The 18,180-nt window shown below is 49.6% G+C and overlaps 1 protein-coding gene across 2 annotated transcripts in view; it reads right to left on the reverse strand.

Annotated features, from left to right (window-relative positions):
* NPLOC4 (NPL4 homolog, ubiquitin recognition factor) overlaps positions 1-18,180 on the reverse strand; it is a 652,620-nt gene that overhangs the window by 489,696 nt on the left and 144,744 nt on the right. The gene's annotated exons all lie outside the window — the stretch shown is intronic.

Below are 18,180 nucleotides of genomic sequence, written 5' to 3' on the forward strand. Positions count from 1 at the left end.
AAGCATAGAAACGCTATAAGTGACCATTTGCCCATGAGTGTGTCATTAACTTGTCCACAGAAAAAACGTAGCTGTGATATCAATAGAACGTACGGGCCGCAAAACTTGGTAATTGACAAAGTAAATGGTTACTCCCTAAAATGGGATAATGTTGAACCGCAGGAGTTTACAAAAGTAGTGGTCAAGAAATCTTTAACCTCTATCATCAAGTGTTTACATCTTTCCACTCCACATCAGGAAGTCTTAAAAACCTGTGCAGAAATAATGGATGAAATTAGGGAATCGCTGAAAACCCTTGGAAGCATAAGGGATAGTTCAACAACAAACTGTACAAAAGCATATATAGAGTTAAAATCTGCATTACATATAAAGGACAGGGATAGACTCGGGATTGGACAGCTCAGAAAGGCATATAATCAGGCTGTGAAATTAAGGAAAGGTGGACTTAAAAAAGAGACCTAGGCAGAACTACACAAAGCTAGTCTCAACAAGGATAGTACTGCCTTTTGGCGAGTGGCTAAATCCCCTTTTTGAGGTCTTGCGTCTGCGATTGTAGGGCAAAAAGCCCTGCTGTCGCAAAGCGAGTCTATTGCGATCGTTTCAGTCCTTTCAGCTTTCAAGGACTACCAAGAGGAGACAAGAGACTGGCATGCGCACGCAGCCTGCCGGAATCGGATCAGGTCGCGCGCGTGAACACGCGCTCCGATTCCGGCAGGCTCTTCAGTCACCATGGATCACGCACGCACACAGAGACACACACACGAGCGCACACATACAGACACACACCACACCTCCCCAGCCCCCCCACCGCCGCCCCCGCCCACACACACACGAGCGCACACACACAGACAATCCCTCCCCCGCCGCCGCCCCCGCCCACACGCACACATACATACAGAGACCCCCCCCAACTAACCCCACTCACCGCATTGCCGGACTCTGCAGCCTCCGTGGGGCTCCCCCTCAGGCATGGGAGCCCCGCGTCACCACTGCTCCTCTCTGGCCAGCCTCTCCGTGGGTGCGGGCTTCAGAAGACGGAAGTCCCGCCCCACGGCAGGTTTCGTTTTTGCTCACGTCTTGCTCTGGTCTTGTATGCAATCAAAGGTTAAACGGGCCAGTACTTGTTTTTAATACTTAGTTTGATCATATTGCGCATTCTGAGCGTTTATAGTAATGTGCTCTCGAAAAGTATCTTCTGAAATCACGCTTCCGGCAAGTTTCTTTCTGAAATTGTAAGCAAAACGTCTGTTTACAACTGCTGATTCTCATTTCCCCCTTTAAAGTTGACTTGATTGAGTCCTATTTCTGTTTTGTCCAGAGCTCCCAGGCTCCCACAGCTACCGTGTGGCATATTTTAAGAAGGATTTACAGAAAGTGATTTGTGCGTTTTGACGGTGTGAACATCCTTTGATTCTATAAGGGTGGCCGCCTTTCCATCATTACTTTGCAGGTCATGTCGTGCACGCATCAGAATTTGACTCGCTCGGGTCCTTTTCAGACCTTCGGTCTGTAACATGCGCCTTCTAAATCAAACATGTAGTTATGTGCTCTAAAAGAAAATGCCCATGACCATATAGGAAGTTCATTCCTATAGCGTCATTTTACAGGAATATTCTTTTTTTAGAGTACGCTTCTCTGATCTTTTGAAAGTCCTATTCCAAGCGTGATGCGGAGCTTTCACAAAACCTACAGTTGTTCAATCCTACTGTATCTTGGTCCATGATCTGCTTTTGGGAAATAATGTACTATTCTTTGCTTTTCGTTTCGGTATTACTTATAATATTCACGTTGCACGATCATTTCAGTGATGGGATTATTTTATTTTCAGGTTGTGATAAGAACCATTTCTTGCATCAAAGTGCTTTCATCGCAGATTCCATACAATTTTACGGATTTCATTTGTTTCATGCTGGGGTGTTCCAGGGATGTTGGAGTGGTATGAGAAGTAGAGTCTGTTTAACTGCTGGTGACTTCGGGCCCACCGTAATTGTGTGTTTTTGTTTGAGATTTCTGATGTACATGTCTATGCCTATTTTTTAACGTTAATAAGATTCTGCAAACATTCTCAGTCCTTGTTCCCTCGAGTGGCATGACCTTGGCATTAAAAATATATTGGCATTCTTTGTATATTTTTGTAAACTGGACAGTTTTTTTCCCCTTTGTGTAAATAGTACAGATAGAACACTTTTGTTTAAAAATGAATTTGAGAAATTGAGAGCCCACGTTTATAGAGTTCGAGCTGTACCTAACTCATGAGGCTCTATGCCAAAATGTTTTTTCAATTTTTATTGGGAAGATCATTTTTGGCCTAGGGTTTAGACTGTTTAGTCAATATCTGTAATCAGGCAAGTGAGCTAAACCAGTATTGGCCAAGCGTTTCTTTTTTTTTTTTTCAGTCACGCTACACAGCAGCTGTGCTCTGTAGAACATGTTTAAAAGAAAATTGACAAAACGAACAGACAGTTCTCCTGGTGAGGCCCTTAGGTTTGCCATTGCCTGCTTTATGAAGTGTTGAGTGCTCGCACTCAATGTTTATGGTTCAGACTTTCCAGTTCAATCCTTATGTTGTAAATGTGTGCACACAGGGCATGACGCTACATTCTTAAACGTGATGGCAAAGCATCACATTTCCCCTCTCAATTGCAGTTATGTTAAACTATAGTTATAGGTCTGTTCACTTTTCTTCAAATTAGGCCTTATCTTTATTTGTAGGTTTGTTATAATGTTATGATATTTGATGCAACTCGTTTCTCTCAATGTTTGCCTCCACTGATAACTTTAGAGTATTGCAATTTAAAAGGTTTGCAGTTTTTTGAGGTATCTAAACTTACATAATTGCTTAAACAGAAAATGTGTCAAAAACTTTGCCAACGTCAAATATTAGAGCTGTATGGCTGTAAGGTGTTTTTTTGTCAAGTTGGCAGCACAGTTGAAAATAAAACAAATAATAGCCACGTCACATCGTGCTTTTTTTTTTTTTTTTTTTTTTTATGTGGTCCACCCGTTCCGCTTTACTTTCAGCCATGCTGCACAGCAGTTGTGCTGCTGTTCAACATGGCTAAAAAATTTGACAAAGTCAATAGATCTCATATAGGTGAGACCTACTGGGGTTGCCAATGCTGCATTTTTTCCTCCCCCTAGTGGGCATACATAAAAATTCAGGAGTGTCCGGTATTCTGGGACCGAGCGCGGCACTGCCCTCTAAACGGGGGGCACACCGCCGCAATTATGGGTCCAGTCCGATGAAAGTCTCGAGGCCCCCAGGAGTCGCGGCCCCGCCCATCATCTCCATCAGTGCCTTAAGCAGCAGGGCGGCATATCGCGCTACAGCTCGGGGTCCTTTGTTTTGTTGTGGGTCTAGGGTGTACAGTAAAGGTATTCAAGCCTGTGCTACTGAGACCCACCCCTGGCTGCACCCAGGAGCCGTGCTGATGCCGTACCAGCGACTCCAGCCTCAAACTGCAGGCTCTTTATGAGCCACCCACCCGCCGTCACCATAATCTCCAGGTAACACGGTCATGCTCACCTGCTGCGTCCATGACCACGGGCAGCCCATCACACGCACCACGCGTGCCCCACGTCGTCCTGCTCTATGGCCTGAAGCAAGCTGTCTCGCTCTCACACTCTCAGTGCCAATGGCAGGCTGTCCGTGCCGGGTTGGGTCAGATCTGGCCAGGCTTTGGATTTCACTAGCGGACACTTCGTATCTGCTCTCACCCTTGTGCATTAAGTCACCACTGGATCAACGAGTTGTCCAAAACCTCAGACAGGAGCTTCCTGGCTGCCGCACAGTGAAAGCACGACCACGGTTACCCTAGTGAGCTCTACTCCTCGACGCTAGCGCCCTGAGGCCCGAGTGTAGCGGGTGTCCGTGGACCGACAACACGCTATGTGGTTGGATCAGGCAAGCGGCCCTTCAGTGGCCTCCAGATAACGCACCTGCGCCCTGGTGACCATGGGCGCAAACAATGCTGTATGACTTTGTGCCGAGAGAGTCACTGTCATGCTGTTGCAGGAAAAGAAAGAGCTTCTTGGAATTGAAACACGTGACCTATGGCTACGTTCAGATCTCTGCCTGAGGTGTAATATTAGCTCACTCAGTGTTCTCTTCGTGGCTGGCTCATATTACCTATTGGATACACAGAATGGTAAACAACCCGTTGAGCTTTGCCAGAGAGTTTGGAAACAGTGACCTACTGGGTTACTTACAACACACATGCACTACACTGCACATCTCTGCAGTTTGGGCAGTCACGCACTGAGCTTTCTATCTAGGATTAGGACCTGTGGCCTCTAGAATACGCAACAATCTGTAGTAGGTATATTATCCAACTGAGCTATCTCGCTGGGCCATTCTTCTACGCCTATTCATTGTCCTTCTCTTGCTACGTCTTCCTTGGCATGTTTTTTCTCTCCTTCCATGATATATGTTCTTTGTGAACAGTTTCACGGGAGCGGTTTATTGCGTTCATGTTAAGAGTAATACATAGTGCTGTATTGTGCGCAGATCTAGAGAAAAAAAACACTGGGGCTACTATTACAGTATCCTCACAATTACTGAGCGCAGGGGGCCTGCCTCTCAGAAGGATGATTGTGGAGAAAGTACCAGAGGAAGTGCCATGTCACTGTCCGTTCTAGGTTTCCTTTCTAGTCTCAGCTCTGTTTCACCACTTGACCAAACCATGTGATCCTGGGCCTATCACTATATTTCACCATGTCCCAGTGTTGGTTTTTAAAAGAAGGGTATTTTTGAAACCAGCACCCGGTACCATTATACAACTGAATATTATGTGTTAATCCATTCGATTGTTAACCCTATTTCATATAGACCATGACATAGGATCTGCTGTTTGGCATTAAAATGAGACCTGGATTGCTGAGCAGCTGTAAGAATCTTTACGCAAAAGAAACATAGTAACTCACATTACTTGCTAAATCCATGTTTTTGCGGCTCCATGTTCTAAGGTGCTTGAAAGCGGCGGCCTCGTGATGCAGGGTGTTTACCTCAGCACACAGTGATGGACCCCCGAGCACACGGTAGCAAATGAGCTGTCAGCGCCTCGACGGTGCCTCGGATGCTTCTTCACAAGTGCGTTTTAAACTACATTGGCTCTTGGAATTATGCTCTAGGGCTCTGTGTATGCGTGTGTGGCTCTGTGTGTGTGGCTCTGTGTGTGTGGCTCTGTGTGTGTGGCTCTGTGTGTGTGGCTCTGTGTGTGGGGCTCTGTGTGTGGGGCTCTGTGTGTGGGGCTGTGTGTGTGGGGCTGTGTGTGTGGGGCTCTGTGTGTGGGGCTCTGTGTGTGTGTGGGGCTCTGTGTGTGTGTGGGGCTCTGTGTGTGTGTGGGGCTCTGTGTGTGTGTGGGGCTCTGTGTGTGTGTGGGGCTCTGTGTGTGTGTGGGGCTCTGTGTGTGTGTGGGGCTCTGTGTGTGTGTGGGGCTCTGTGTGTGTGTGGGGCTCTGTGTGTGTGTGGGGCTCTGTGTGTGTGTGTGGGGCTCTGTGTGTGTGTGGGGCTCTGTGTGTGTGTGTGGGGCTCTGTGTGTGTGTGTGGGGCTCTGTGTGTGTGTGTGGGGCTCTGTGTGTGTGTGTGGGGCTCTGTGTGTGTGTGGGGGGCTCTGTGTGTGTGTGGGGGGCTCTGTGTGTGTGTGGGGGGCTCTTGTGTGTGTGTGGGGCTCGTGTGTGTGTGGGGGCTCTGTGTGTGTGTGGGGCTCTGTGTGTGTGTGGGGCTCTGTGTGTGTGTGGGGGCTCTGTGTGTGTGTGGGGCTCTGTGTGTGTGTGGGGGCTCTGTGTGTGTGTGGGGGCTCTGTGTGTGTGTGGGGCTCTTGTGTGTGTGTGGGGCTCTGTGTGTGTGTGGGGGCTCTGTGTGTGTGTGGGGGCTCTGTGTGTGTGTGGGGGCTCTGTGTGTGTGTGGGGGGCTCTGTGTGTGTGTGGGGGCTCTGTGTGTGTGTGGGGGGCTCTGTGTGTGTGTGGGGGGGGCTCTGTGTGTGTGTGGGGGGCTCTGTGTGTGTGGGGGGGGCTCTGTGTGTGGGGGGGGCTCTGTGTGTGGGGGGGGCTCTGTGTGTGTGGGGGGGCTCTGTGTGTGGGGGGGGCTCTGTGTGTGGGGGGGGCTCTGTGTGTGGGGGGGCTCTGTGTGTGGGGGGGCTCTGTGTGTGGGGGGGGCTCTGTGTGTGGGGGGGGCTCTGTGTGTGGGGGGGGCTCTGTGTGTGGGGGGGGCTCTGTGTGTGTGTGGGGCTCTGTGTGTGGGGGGGGTTCTGTGTGGGGGGGGGCTCTGTGTGTGTGTGGGGCTCTGTGTGGGGGGGGGGCTCTGTGTGTGGGGGGGGCTCTGTGTGTGGGGGGGGCTCTGTGTGTGGGGGGGCTCTGTGTGTGTGGGGGGCTCTGTGTGTGTGGGGGGCTCTGTGTGTGTGGGGGGCTCTGTGTGTGTGGGGGGCTCTGTGTGTGTGGGGGGCTCTGTGTGTGTGGGGGGCTCTGTGTGTGTGGGGCTCTATGTGTGTGGGGCTCTATGTGTGTGGGGCTCTATGTGTGTGGGGGGCTCTGTGTGTGTGGGGGGCTCTGTGTGTGTGGGGCTCTATGTGTGTGGGGCTCTATGTGTGTGGGGCTCTGTGTGTGGGGGGCTCTGTGTGTGTGTGGGGCTCTGTGTGTGTGTGGGGCTCTGTGTGTGTGTGGGGCTCTGTGTGTGTGTGGGGCTCTGTGTGTGTGTGGGGCTCTGTGTGTGTGTGGGGCTCTGTGTGTGGGGGGGGCTCTGTGTGTGGGGGGGGCTCTGTGTGTGGGGGGGGCTCTGTGTGTGGGGGGGGCTCTGTGTGTGGGGGGGCTCTGTGTGTGGGGGGGGCTCTGTGTGTGGGGGGGGCTCTGTGTGTGGGGGGGGCTCTGTGTGTGGGGGGGGCTCTGTGTGTGGGGGGGGCTCTGTGTGTGGGGGGGGCTCTGTGTGTGGGGGGGGCTCTGTGTGTGGGGGGGGCTCTGTGTGTGGGGGGGGCTCTGTGTGTGGGGGGGGCTCTGTGTGTGGGGGGGGCTCTGTGTGGGGGGGGGCTCTGTGTGGGGGGGGGCTCTGTGTGGGGGGGGGCCTCTGTGTGTGGGGGGGGCTCTGTGTGTGGGGGGGGCTCTGTGTGTGGGGGGGGCTCTGTGTGTGTGGGGGGCTCTGTGTGTGTGGGGGGCTCTGTGTGTGTGGGGGGCTCTGTGTGTGTGGGGGGCTCTGTGTGTGTGTGGGGCTCTGTGTGTGTGGGGGGCTCTGTGTGGGGGGGGCTCTGTGTGGGGGGGGGGGCTCTGTGTGTGGGGGGGGCTGTGTGTGTGTGTGGGGCTCTGTGTGTGTGTGGGGCTCTGTGTGTGTGGGGGGCTCTGTGTGTGTGTGTGTGGGGCTCTGTGTGTGTGTGTGTGTGTGTGGGGCTCTGTGTGTGTGTGTGTGTGGGGGGCTCTGTGTGTGGGGCTCTGTGTGTGTGGGGCTCTGTGTGTGTGGGGCTCTGTGTGTGGGGGGGGGCTCTGTGTGTGTGGGGGGGCTCTGTGTGTGTGGGGGGCTCTGTGTGTGTGGGGGGGCTCTGTGTGTGTGTGGGGGGGGCTCTGTGTGTGTGGGGGGCTCTGTGTGTGTGTGGGGAGGCTCTGTGTGTGTGTGTGGGGGGGGCTCTGTGTGTGGGGCTCTGTGTGTGGGGGGGGATCTGTGTGTGGGGGGGGCTCTGTGTGTGGGGGGGGCTCTGTGTGTGGGGGGGGCTCTGTGTGTGGGGGGGCTCTGTGTGTGGGGGGGCTCTGTGTGTGGGGGGGGCTCTGTGTGTGGGGGGGGCTCTGTGTGTGGGGGGGGCTCTGTGTGTGGGGGGGGCTCTGTGTGTGTGTGGGGCTCTGTGTGTGTGGGGCTCTGTGTGTGTGTGTGGGGCTCTGTGTGTGTGTGTGGGGCTCTGTGTGTGTGTGTGTGTGGGGCTCTGTGTGTGTGTGTGGGGCTGTGTGTGTGTGTGTGGGGCTCTGTGTGTGTGTGTGGGGCTCTGTGTGTGTGCAAATGCAATAGGTCTCCCATTTGCAGAGGTTAAGCTATTGGCATTGTAAATGACAATGCCATTTATTCATCTGTTTTCAAAACCAACAAATAAAAATGTCATTTACAATGCCAAAAGCTCTAACTTTTGCAAAGGCGAGACCGTTGCATTGTAAATGCTTGTTTGAAACAGGAGACACTCCCACTTTAGAAATTGCAATAGACAAAGGACAATGGGTAGATCACATCTCTAAGATCTTTGGCCAGCTTAATAAGGAGAACGACACTGTAGCATGTATGTTAGCACCAGTCTCAGCTCCCGTTCAACAGACTTCCCTATAGCTCTGGACATCACCTTAGTAGAGGTAGAGCTCGCATTAAAGGCCAGTAGTGGGTGGGGGGGGAGGGAGCTCCGGGCCCTGACAGAGTTCCAGTTGACCTTTTTAAGCACAATATGGAGCTATGGACTCCAATATTAATGAGGGTGCTAGAAGCTTGCTGTGCAGACGGACTCATTGACTCACGGTCTGAAACTATCCTGGTACCGATTTTTAAGAAGGGAGACCGTCCGAATTCAGCCTGCTAACGCCCCATCTCATTGTTAGATTCAATGGGTAAAGTGGCAGGTCGTATTGTCCTTAATCATCTGCAACAGTAGGCAGAGGATAATAATGTCCTATCAGATCTCCAATTTGGATTCATGGAGGGGCTGGGTACTATTGAGCAGGGCCTTAACCTGACCCTTCTCATGGGCAAATATGTAAATGCGAAAAGGGGAAAATTGTACCTGGCTTTCATTGATCTGACGGCCGCGTTCGACTGCGTAAGCCACAGTAAACTATGGAGAACACTTGAGGAAATGGGCGTGGAGATTCCCATTATTAACTTCCTAAGAGAACTTAATGGAAATGTGATCGGCCGGGTGCGGTCTGGCACCCTTCCTATTTACACTCTATACAAATGGCCTGGAACAAGCCATGTTGGAAGGGTGCCGGGACATACCACAGTTGCAGAAATGCCCAATACCCGCCCTACTCTGCGCGGACGATGCCGCAATTATGGCTCGAACATCGATAGGGTTACAACGTGCCCTTAACACCTATCACAAATACATGGAAACCTTAGACCTAAGAATAAATATTAATAAAACTTTTATAATGAGTTGTGGGACAGGTGGCAGTAAACAGAGGGATACCTACATAGAGAATAAAAAGGTGGAGTTTACTGAAACATACCCTTATTTAGGTATCCTAATTGACAATAAGGGTTCATGGCGCCAAGCAATAAAAGCCAGGAAATTGCTTTTTATGAGGACAAAACTGCCATGGTGAATTTTTTGCAGAAATTAGGTAAGAGGCCTCCAGTTGAAATGCTCCAAATATATCAAGCTAAGTGTGTCAGCACAGCGACCTATGGGGCAGGAGTTTAGGGATATGGTGATGTGAATGAAATCCAGAAAGTGGAGAATGCCTTCTTAAGATATTTAATGGCAGTTCCACGAGGCACCTAAACATATATATGCCATACGGAATTGGGAATACCCTACATTACAGACATAATAAAAGTCCATCCTGCCTTTTTATGGCATCGTATCTGGTCGTCTCCTATAAGAAATGCGTTACTTACCTGTAACTGCAGTTATCCAGTATTAGTGTCTTTCATAGATTCACATGCCTGAATCATTCCCCGTCGTCGAGACGGGAGCCTCCGGTATATAAAAAAGTAACGTCCTAGAGACATACATAGAAAAGAATAGGCCTAAGGATCCCACCTTAGTGTCCTATCCACGTCCTTTTGTAAAAAAGACCAAAATAGGGTAGGCCCAAGGGTCCCACCTTAGTGGCCTATCTGTGTCCTTTTGTAAAAAGGACCAAAGTAAAGAAGCCAACCAATCAGCTACTACCTCCTTCTAGAACCTTCCTGTCAGGAGCCTAGGTCTCTCAGATTTTCGTACGCACCAAGCTAGGTAGGCGTAAACTTGTTAGAGAGATAGGTGAGTCCTTCCAGGGGAGGCGGGAGGGTGCATGTGAATCTATGAAAGACACTAACACTGGATAACTGCAGTTACAGGTAAGTAACGCATTTCTTATCCAGTATTTAGGTGTCTTTCACAGATTCACATGCCTGAATCAGAGTAGCAAGCAATATATTATGCACATTTTTGATGGATCATATATGAGTCTGTAGATAATATATATCGCGCGACTGCAAACCACCAAAATGCATTGTCATGTAAATATTAGTAAAAGAATGTGCATACCAGTAAAGGATGGAGGGATGTCGGAAGGCTCACCTCACTGGAATAGATGGCGAAGCACTGCTCGGCCCACTGCTGCATCCTTCATCAGCTCAGTATCCAGGCAATAGTGCCTGGTGAAGGTATGCGGGGACTTCCAGGTCGCCGCTCTGCAGATGTCCAATACCGGCACTCCAGCAAACAGTGCCGCAGACGTGGACATGGCTCTTGTCGAATGAGCTTTGACTCTTGAGTCCAAAGGTCGTCCAGCCTTGTCATGGCAAAAGGTGATCGCTGAGGAAATCCACCTTGAAATGCTTTGTTTTGATAAGGGCATGCCTTTCCGTGGTCTACTAAAGGCAATAAAGAGTTGAGATGATTTTCGGAAGTGTTTTGTCTGTCAATGTAGAACTTAAGACACCTCTTCAGATCCAACGAATGTAGAGTTTTCTCGGCTACAGTGGTAGGATTTGGAAAGAATGACCTGAGTACCACTGGTTCGTTGAGGTGGAAGTCCGAGGGGACTTTCGTAATAAACCGAGGATTAGTTCGTAAAATGACTCTGTCCTCCCTGAACTGCATAAAAAAATCTTTAATTGAGAGAGCCCGCAACTCACTGACCCTTCTGGCAGAAGTCAAAGCCAGGAGGAGGGCCGTTTTCCGTGAGATAAATTTGATGTCTGTCCTATGGATGGGTTCAAAGGGGTGATTCATTAATTGGTGAAGGACCACATTGAGGTGCCACGACGGAGGGATCGGTCTTGGACGTGGGAAGGACCTGAAGAGACCTTTAAGGAACTGCTTTATAAGTCTGATTGCCCACAGGGATGGACCCTTAGAAGTCCTGGTGAATCTCGAGATCGCCGCCAGATGCACTTTGATCGATGCGTGTGCAAGGCCCGATTGCGCCAGATGTAGTGAGTATGGGAGCAGCTGCTGTGGAGTGATGTGGAAGGGGTGCAAGCCTTCTGCCACACACCAAGAGCAAAACCGCTTCCATTTTAGTGAGTAAGTTTTATTAGTGCTGTCCGCTCTAGCCTTTGCAAGGACGTCTCTGCACTCCTGCGGGATGTTTAGGCGGCTGAATTCCCGGTTTTCAGGAGCCAAGCTGACAACTTTAGAGAGCTCAGATTCGGGTGATGTACCTGTCTTTGGGGCATTGTGAGCAGAGCTGGATGTTGACGAGGGCGAATAGGTGGCTGGGCAGAGAGCCGGTGAAGGTCCGTGAACCAGTGCTGCCTCGGCCAGAATGGAGCGATCAGAATCAGGGTGCAGGGCTCCGACTTCATCTTCCTGAGAACCCTGGGTATCAGTGGAAATGGCGGAAAGGCGTACGCAAAGACGTTGCGCCATGCGATGGAAAATGCATTTCCGAGGGTTCCTGAGTAGTGATGCCTGCTTGCGACATTGTCCTTGCCCGGGACGTACTCCGCTTTCAGCGTTATCCCATGTTCCAGAAGCCAGTTCCAGACTCTTTGCGATTCTCGAGATAGTGAGAGAGATCGCGCCCCCCCTGCTTGTTCAGGTAGTGCATCGTCGTGGTGTTCTCTGTCCTGACGAGCACTGGGGAGTTTCGAATGCGTGGTAGGAAAGCTTGTAGAGCTAGGAAGACCGCTCTTAGCTCCAATAGGTTGATGTGGAGCTGGGTTTCCTGTTTTGTCCACTTGCCATTGATCTGGAGTTCTTGGAGGACCGCTCCCCAGCCTTCTAGGGATGCGTCCGTTGTTATCACATGTGGCTCTGCGGGAAGCAGGAACAGCAATCCCTGTGACAGGTGTTTGAGCGATCTCCACCACTGTAAGTGGTTGACCATGGTTCGAGTGACTCGTATGCGGTCCTCGAATGATCCTGTACTCTGTGTCCATTGTTTTGTCAGCTCCTCCTGGAGTGGACGCATCTTGAGGCGGCAGTGGGGAATGAGCATGATACATGAGGACATCATGCCGAGGAGGGACTTGAAGGTGCGGACCGGTAAAGTCTTCCGTGATGCCACTGACGTGGCCTGGGAGATGAGTTTGACTATTCTTTCCTGAGAGGGGAAAGCCTTGACGCGTTCCGTGTCTAGAGTCGCCCCATGAAATGTAATGACCTCGTTGGGTACCAGTGTCGACTTCTCGTGGTTGAGGGTCAAACCTAGTCGGTGGAAAATATCTAGACAGGCGCTGGAGGATTTGGCTGCGCCGGTCGCAGATGGTGCCTTTACCAGCCAGTCGTCCAGGTATGGGAAGACCTGGTGTCCTTGTTGACGAAGGAAGGCTGCCACAGGGGAGAGGCATTTGGTAAATATCCGTGGAGCAGATTTGAGGCCAAACGGGAGGACACAAAATTGGTAGTGCTGCCCCGCTACAGCAAACCTGAGGTATTTCCTGTGCCCTTTGAGGATAGGAATATGGTAGTAAGCGTCCTGCAGGTCTACGGACGTCATGTAGTCCCCTTCCTCCAGTAGTCCCAGGATTTCCTGGAGTGTTACCATACGGAACGATTGTTTCTTTAGGAACACGTTGAGTGCCCTGAGGTCGAGGATTGGTCTCCACTTTTTCCCTTTCTTGTGGATCAGGAAGAAGTGGGAGTAGAAACCTTTTCCTTTGTGGGTTGGTGGAACTCTCTCTATCGCTCCCTTCAGTAGCATGGAAGAGATTTCCTGAAGAAGCAATCGTAAGTGCCTGTGGGACCGTTTGCGAGGTGGTGTTGTCAGGGGGATTGTGACAAATTCTAGAGAATGTCCAAATTGAATGAGCTGGAGCACCCACCGATCTGTTGTTATCAATTTCCAATTGTCTAGGAAGTGTGTGAGTTTCCCTCCAATTTCTAAAAAATTCAATGGTGGATGGACTGGCCATTGACACAAGTCATTGGCGGTTGCCAGCGGGTCTTCTCTGGTTCTTCCCCCTGTAGTTCGACTTGCCGTAGGAAGTCTGACGCCCTTGCTGCTGTTGTCGCGGTTGGTATTGCGTTTTGTTCTGGCTGTAAGAATAGGAGGACCTGTTCTGGTAGGTGCCTCTATAAGAAGATTGTCCTCTACTTCTGTTTCCACGAAAGGACTGGTTTTGGAATTGCAGTGTTCCAAGGGCTTTGGCAGTGTCCGTGTCCTTTTTGATAGTAAAGGCCTCATCAATTTTTTCACAGAAGAGATGCTGGCCGTCGTAGGGCATATCAAGAATCTTCGTTTGCACCTCATGGCGGAAAGAGGTGGCTTTGAGCCAGCCTTGTCTTCTGAGTACAGCAGCACCTGCCAGTTGCCTGAAACCGGTCATGGCGACATCCATTGCGCAGTCAATGAGCTAGGAGGCAGTTGTTTGGCCTTCTAAGAGAAGCAAATGAGCCTCCTCTTTTAAATCCTCTGGCGGGTTAGATAGGTAAGGTGCAATATCTGCCCAGAGTTGCCGATTGTAGCGGCCCAGAAGTGCTATTGAATTCGCCACCTTCACCGTCATGGCCGACGTGGTGGAGAAACGCTTGCCAATAGTATCCAGTTTTCTGCCTTCTCGGTCAGGTGGTGTTGACAGAGGCGATGCTGGGTTACGTAAGTTTTTCTGTGCCGCTTGGGTTACCACTGAGTCTGCCTTGGGGTGACCTGTGAGGCATGCTGGCGCCGATGAAGTCGCCTTGTATTTTTTATCGAGCCTGGGTACTACTACTGGGATTGAAGCTGGTGTTTGCATCAGTAGTTTCCCTTGCTTCCATATAAAGTCAATGATGGGAATTGACCTGGTTGTCTTTTTAGTTGGTTCCTTGAAGTTGTACAGGAAGCACTCGGTTTCCTGAGTTTCCATAGCCATATGGAATCGTTTGGCTGCACGCTCTACAAGGTTATGGAATCCACCGATGTCTGCGGGTGGTGATTCTGAGGACTGTGGTTCCGGGGAGGCCGGAGAAGGAGCGATATAGTCTTGATCTACATCTGGGTCTGACTCGTCGTCACGGACCTCGTCCTCTTCCTGGTCTCTTTCCTCGTCATCAGACGAGTGAATTTCTTGTACTGGCTCTTGTTTCCTACTAAGCACCAGTGGTGGCGGCTTGTGTCGGGGCAAAGGAGTGGGTGCGTGTACAGCTGTAGGTGTAGGCGTTGTGGGTTTCTCTGGAAACCGCTGTTTGTAGTCCTGTATTAAGAATTGCAGGTCTGATACAATGGCTGCTGGTAGGCACACCATCGGTGTAACCTGTGTGCGAACTTGAGTGTGGACCGACTGCTCTATATGTTCCACCTCTTCCAGTTCCTCATCGGTGCTTTGCCACTTGACCACCAAGTCTGATGGGCTTGTGGCTTGTGTGTATAACTCCTCCTCCGACTCCTCGCCTTGTAATAGACAGGTTGGAGGTAGCTCTTGCACCTTACTGGGTGACGTCAGGTCTGGCGTAATTGGCCTCCTCGTGATTTTAATGGCAATATGGGATGTCTGTGGCGGTAAGATATCCATGGCATGAGATAGCAACTCAGACTCTTTCCATTTCCCTGTTGGCGTTGTGAGATGCGGCGCCGATGACGACGATGCATTACCAGGGGTCGTCGACGACTTTGTCGACGGTGTCGTCGTCGATATTATCTTCGTCGACTGTATTTTCCCCGTCGTCGACTGTGTCCCTGCCGACGACGCTCTCGTCGACGTGTCCTTCGTCGACGGTATTTTCCCCGTCGTCGACGTGTCCTTCGTCGATGGGATGATCTTCGTCGACGGGATGATCTTCAACGGCTTCGACTTCGATGCCGACCTCGTCGTCGACGATAAGGTCTTCGTCGTCGATGGAGTGAATGGAATGGTCAACGACACTGGCATACTCGCCGTCGATGAAGGCGTCGTCCTCGAGGAGGTGGCCGACGATGCTGTCGTCATCGATGCAGTTTTTTGCGCTGAAGAGATAATCGACGCTGTCGTCGTCAAGGTCAGCGGTTGCTTCTTGGTGACAGGAAGATCCTTGCCAGACACTGAGGTTTTGCCCTCTGAGGACTTCTTGAGAGTCTTCTTAGGAAGGGTGTCTGAGGGGCATGGGGAAGTAACCCTTGGCCTCTTCAAGGAAAATTGTGAAGTACCAGAGACACTCTCACCGTCTTCTGACACCAAGTCGTCTGTCCTGTTCTTCAGCCTGTCCAGCCAGAGTAGCAGGCGTCCCTCTCGGTCTTTGTGGGTCTTGTTTGAGAAGGTCCTACATATTTTGCAGTCCTTGGGTTGATGGTGAGGGCAGAGGCAATACAGGCAGGTTTCATGCTTGTCCTCTACATGGAGCCTTTTCTTTCCACACGAGGAAGAGGCTCTGAAGAGACCCTTTTTCTGGCCATCAGCCATAATGTAATAAGTTTGGTAAATTCGTTTTTTAAAGTAAGAAGAAGAAAAAATCCTGAGGAGAACTCAGGTGGAGACTCCCTAGCACAACGTGCGGTAGAAAATCTGAGAGACCTAGGCTCCTGACAGGAAGGTTCTAGAAGGAGGTAGTAGCTGATTGGTTGGCTTCTTCACTTTGGTCCTTTTTACAAAAGGACACAGATAGGCCACTAAGGTGGGACCCTTGGGCCTACTCTATTTTGGTCTTTTTTACAAAAGGACGTGGATAGGACACTAAGGTGGGATCCTTAGGCCTATTCTTTTCTATGTATGTCTCTAGGACATTACTTTTTTATATACCGGAGGCTCCCGTCTCGACGACGGGGAATGATTCAGGCATGTGAATCTATGAAAGACACCCAAATACTGGATAACATCATTTAATCAGGATGTGTTGAGAGACAGTCTTGGTTTAGACAATGTTCTAAAGATTGGGTGGCCTAATTATATAATGAGTTTCTGGTTGACCTGGGTTTATCAAATTACTATAGAAATACCACACTGTTAGCATCTATCCCCGGAAACTTTTAAGAAACAATGTATGAGCCGATTAGGCGATTAGATTTGCTGCTGAGGCAAATAAGCGAACAGTACAATCTAGATTCGGTATTCAACCCTATCTCACGTTTATATTAAGTGGGTACGATAGATTCATGTTAACACGCCTTAGGCTTGACGTATTCCATCGCTTGGTAAGCTTCCCCAAAATGAACGACTGGGCTAAAAACGTATCCAATTGCCCCTGTGATGAGGTCTCGCCCCAAACGTCAAGGCGTGTAATCCTGTTCTGCAAATTTTACAAAGAGCAAAGGAAGAAATGGATTAAGCCAATACTGAAAATATGGGGCATGAGACAATGTCGCCCAGCCTACCTTGCACGGCAATTTTTAGATTTCGAATGTTTTACGAGAAACAGGGCACAATTCCTTAAGAGTACCACTAGGCATAGAAAGTATCTATGAAGAATGCCCTATTCTGAATTCTGTATTTTGACTGTGTTTTTTAAACTATTTATTAGATTTTTTTAACTTCCTTACTTATTTACAGTGCATAATAGTGACACCATGCAATCATTAATTGCTATGAATATTTTAGCTCATTGTTTAATTTGACTGAAAGTGTTTTAACTATTTATTTATTTTTTCCATTTGTATGGCGCTCAGCTACCCAAAAAGGGTTTCCCGGCGCCTGTGACATTCGGTTAGATTGAAGGAGATATGCTGAGTAGTAAATTTAACGTAGTTGCTTCTGGAACAACCAGGTTTTTACATGTTTCCGGAATTTCGTGTAGCTTTCCTCTTTCTGGATATGCGGGGGGAGTGAATTCCATAGAATAGGCCCTCTGACAGCAAACGATCGCCCTCCAGTTCTTTGCAATCTGAATCTCGGAACAGCGAAATTCGCTGCAGTTTGAGAGCGAAGGTTTCTTGTTGGCAGGTAAGGGGAGGCCAAGGCTTGTAGGTAGCTGGGCGCTGTTTTGGTTTTGATTTTAAACATGTAGATCATGGTTTTGAAGCTGATCCGATGTTCTATCCTGAGCCAGTGTAAATCATTCAGATGTTTTGATACTCTTTCAGACTTTGGTATCCTGCACAGGAGTCGTGCAGCAGCGTTTTGGACCATTTGGAGTCGTTTGATCACTGTTAGGTTTGAGCTCAGGTAGAGAATGTTTCCGTAGTCAATACGCGATGTTATTAATGCGTGGACTACGGTTTTTTGGGTGTTTTGGGGCAACATCCAAATGATTTTCTTCAACCATTTTATTGTACAATGTGCTTTTATGGTTGTTTCTAAAGGGCATGTGAAAACCGTATAAGGCGAAATTGATTGATTGAGGTAGGGCTATAAATTAGTAGCCCACGCAGGCTATATCAGTGGATTGAGAGGGGTTGGGATCCTATTGCGCAACTATTTTCCTTTCAAAAAACAAACAGTCACACACGATTCATTGGGGGAGATTTGTAATTCTGAAAGGTTACTGGGAGGGTAGGACACTAAATATAATGCCCCTTAAATCCCTCCACAACTACGTACCCCCCCACTCGCTGACTTAGGCTCAGATATAGTCAATCTGTCGGAGGTAGAACTACTCATAGGGGGTGACGGCAATGCGTCCCTTAGCGGAGAATGTGATCGTTGGCCGGCCAGACAAAGAGAGGCTCAAGGGGAGGCCCTGGGGGAATATTTTGTCAGCCCTTGGCTTAGTTAATGTTTGGCAGATGTGCAATCCCTCAGCCCGCCAGTATACTTTAAACTCTGGGGTTCGTGGGAGCTTATCCCGCATAGAATATATGTTTGGATTAGCGGACCAGCTCTCAATGTTCGGGGAGTTGACCCATGTCCCGAGAGGTACGACTCTCAACTTAGCGCACTCTAAGGCTGTACTCCTACTTGTAAGGGACATGGAATGTCACTTAATCCCTGGTCCTTAAAAATACCATCCAGTAGGGAGAGCTTAACTGAAGCGACAAACTATTTTAACGATAATAACAGGCCGGTAATCTGAACCCAAACCATATGGGAAGCTTACAAGGCAGTAATCAGGGGGCAGGAGATATCTGTTCAATCGCTGGTTATAAAAAGAGAGACCGAAGAAGTTGATAGAAATAGAAGAGATTCAGAAATTAGAATCGGAGCGAATACTGTCAGTCACCGGAATGGAAACAAAAATTGCAGAT

This window comes from Lissotriton helveticus, chromosome 7, assembly GCF_964261635.1.
Source record: "Lissotriton helveticus chromosome 7, aLisHel1.1, whole genome shotgun sequence".
NCBI lineage: Eukaryota > Metazoa > Chordata > Amphibia > Caudata > Salamandridae > Lissotriton > Lissotriton helveticus.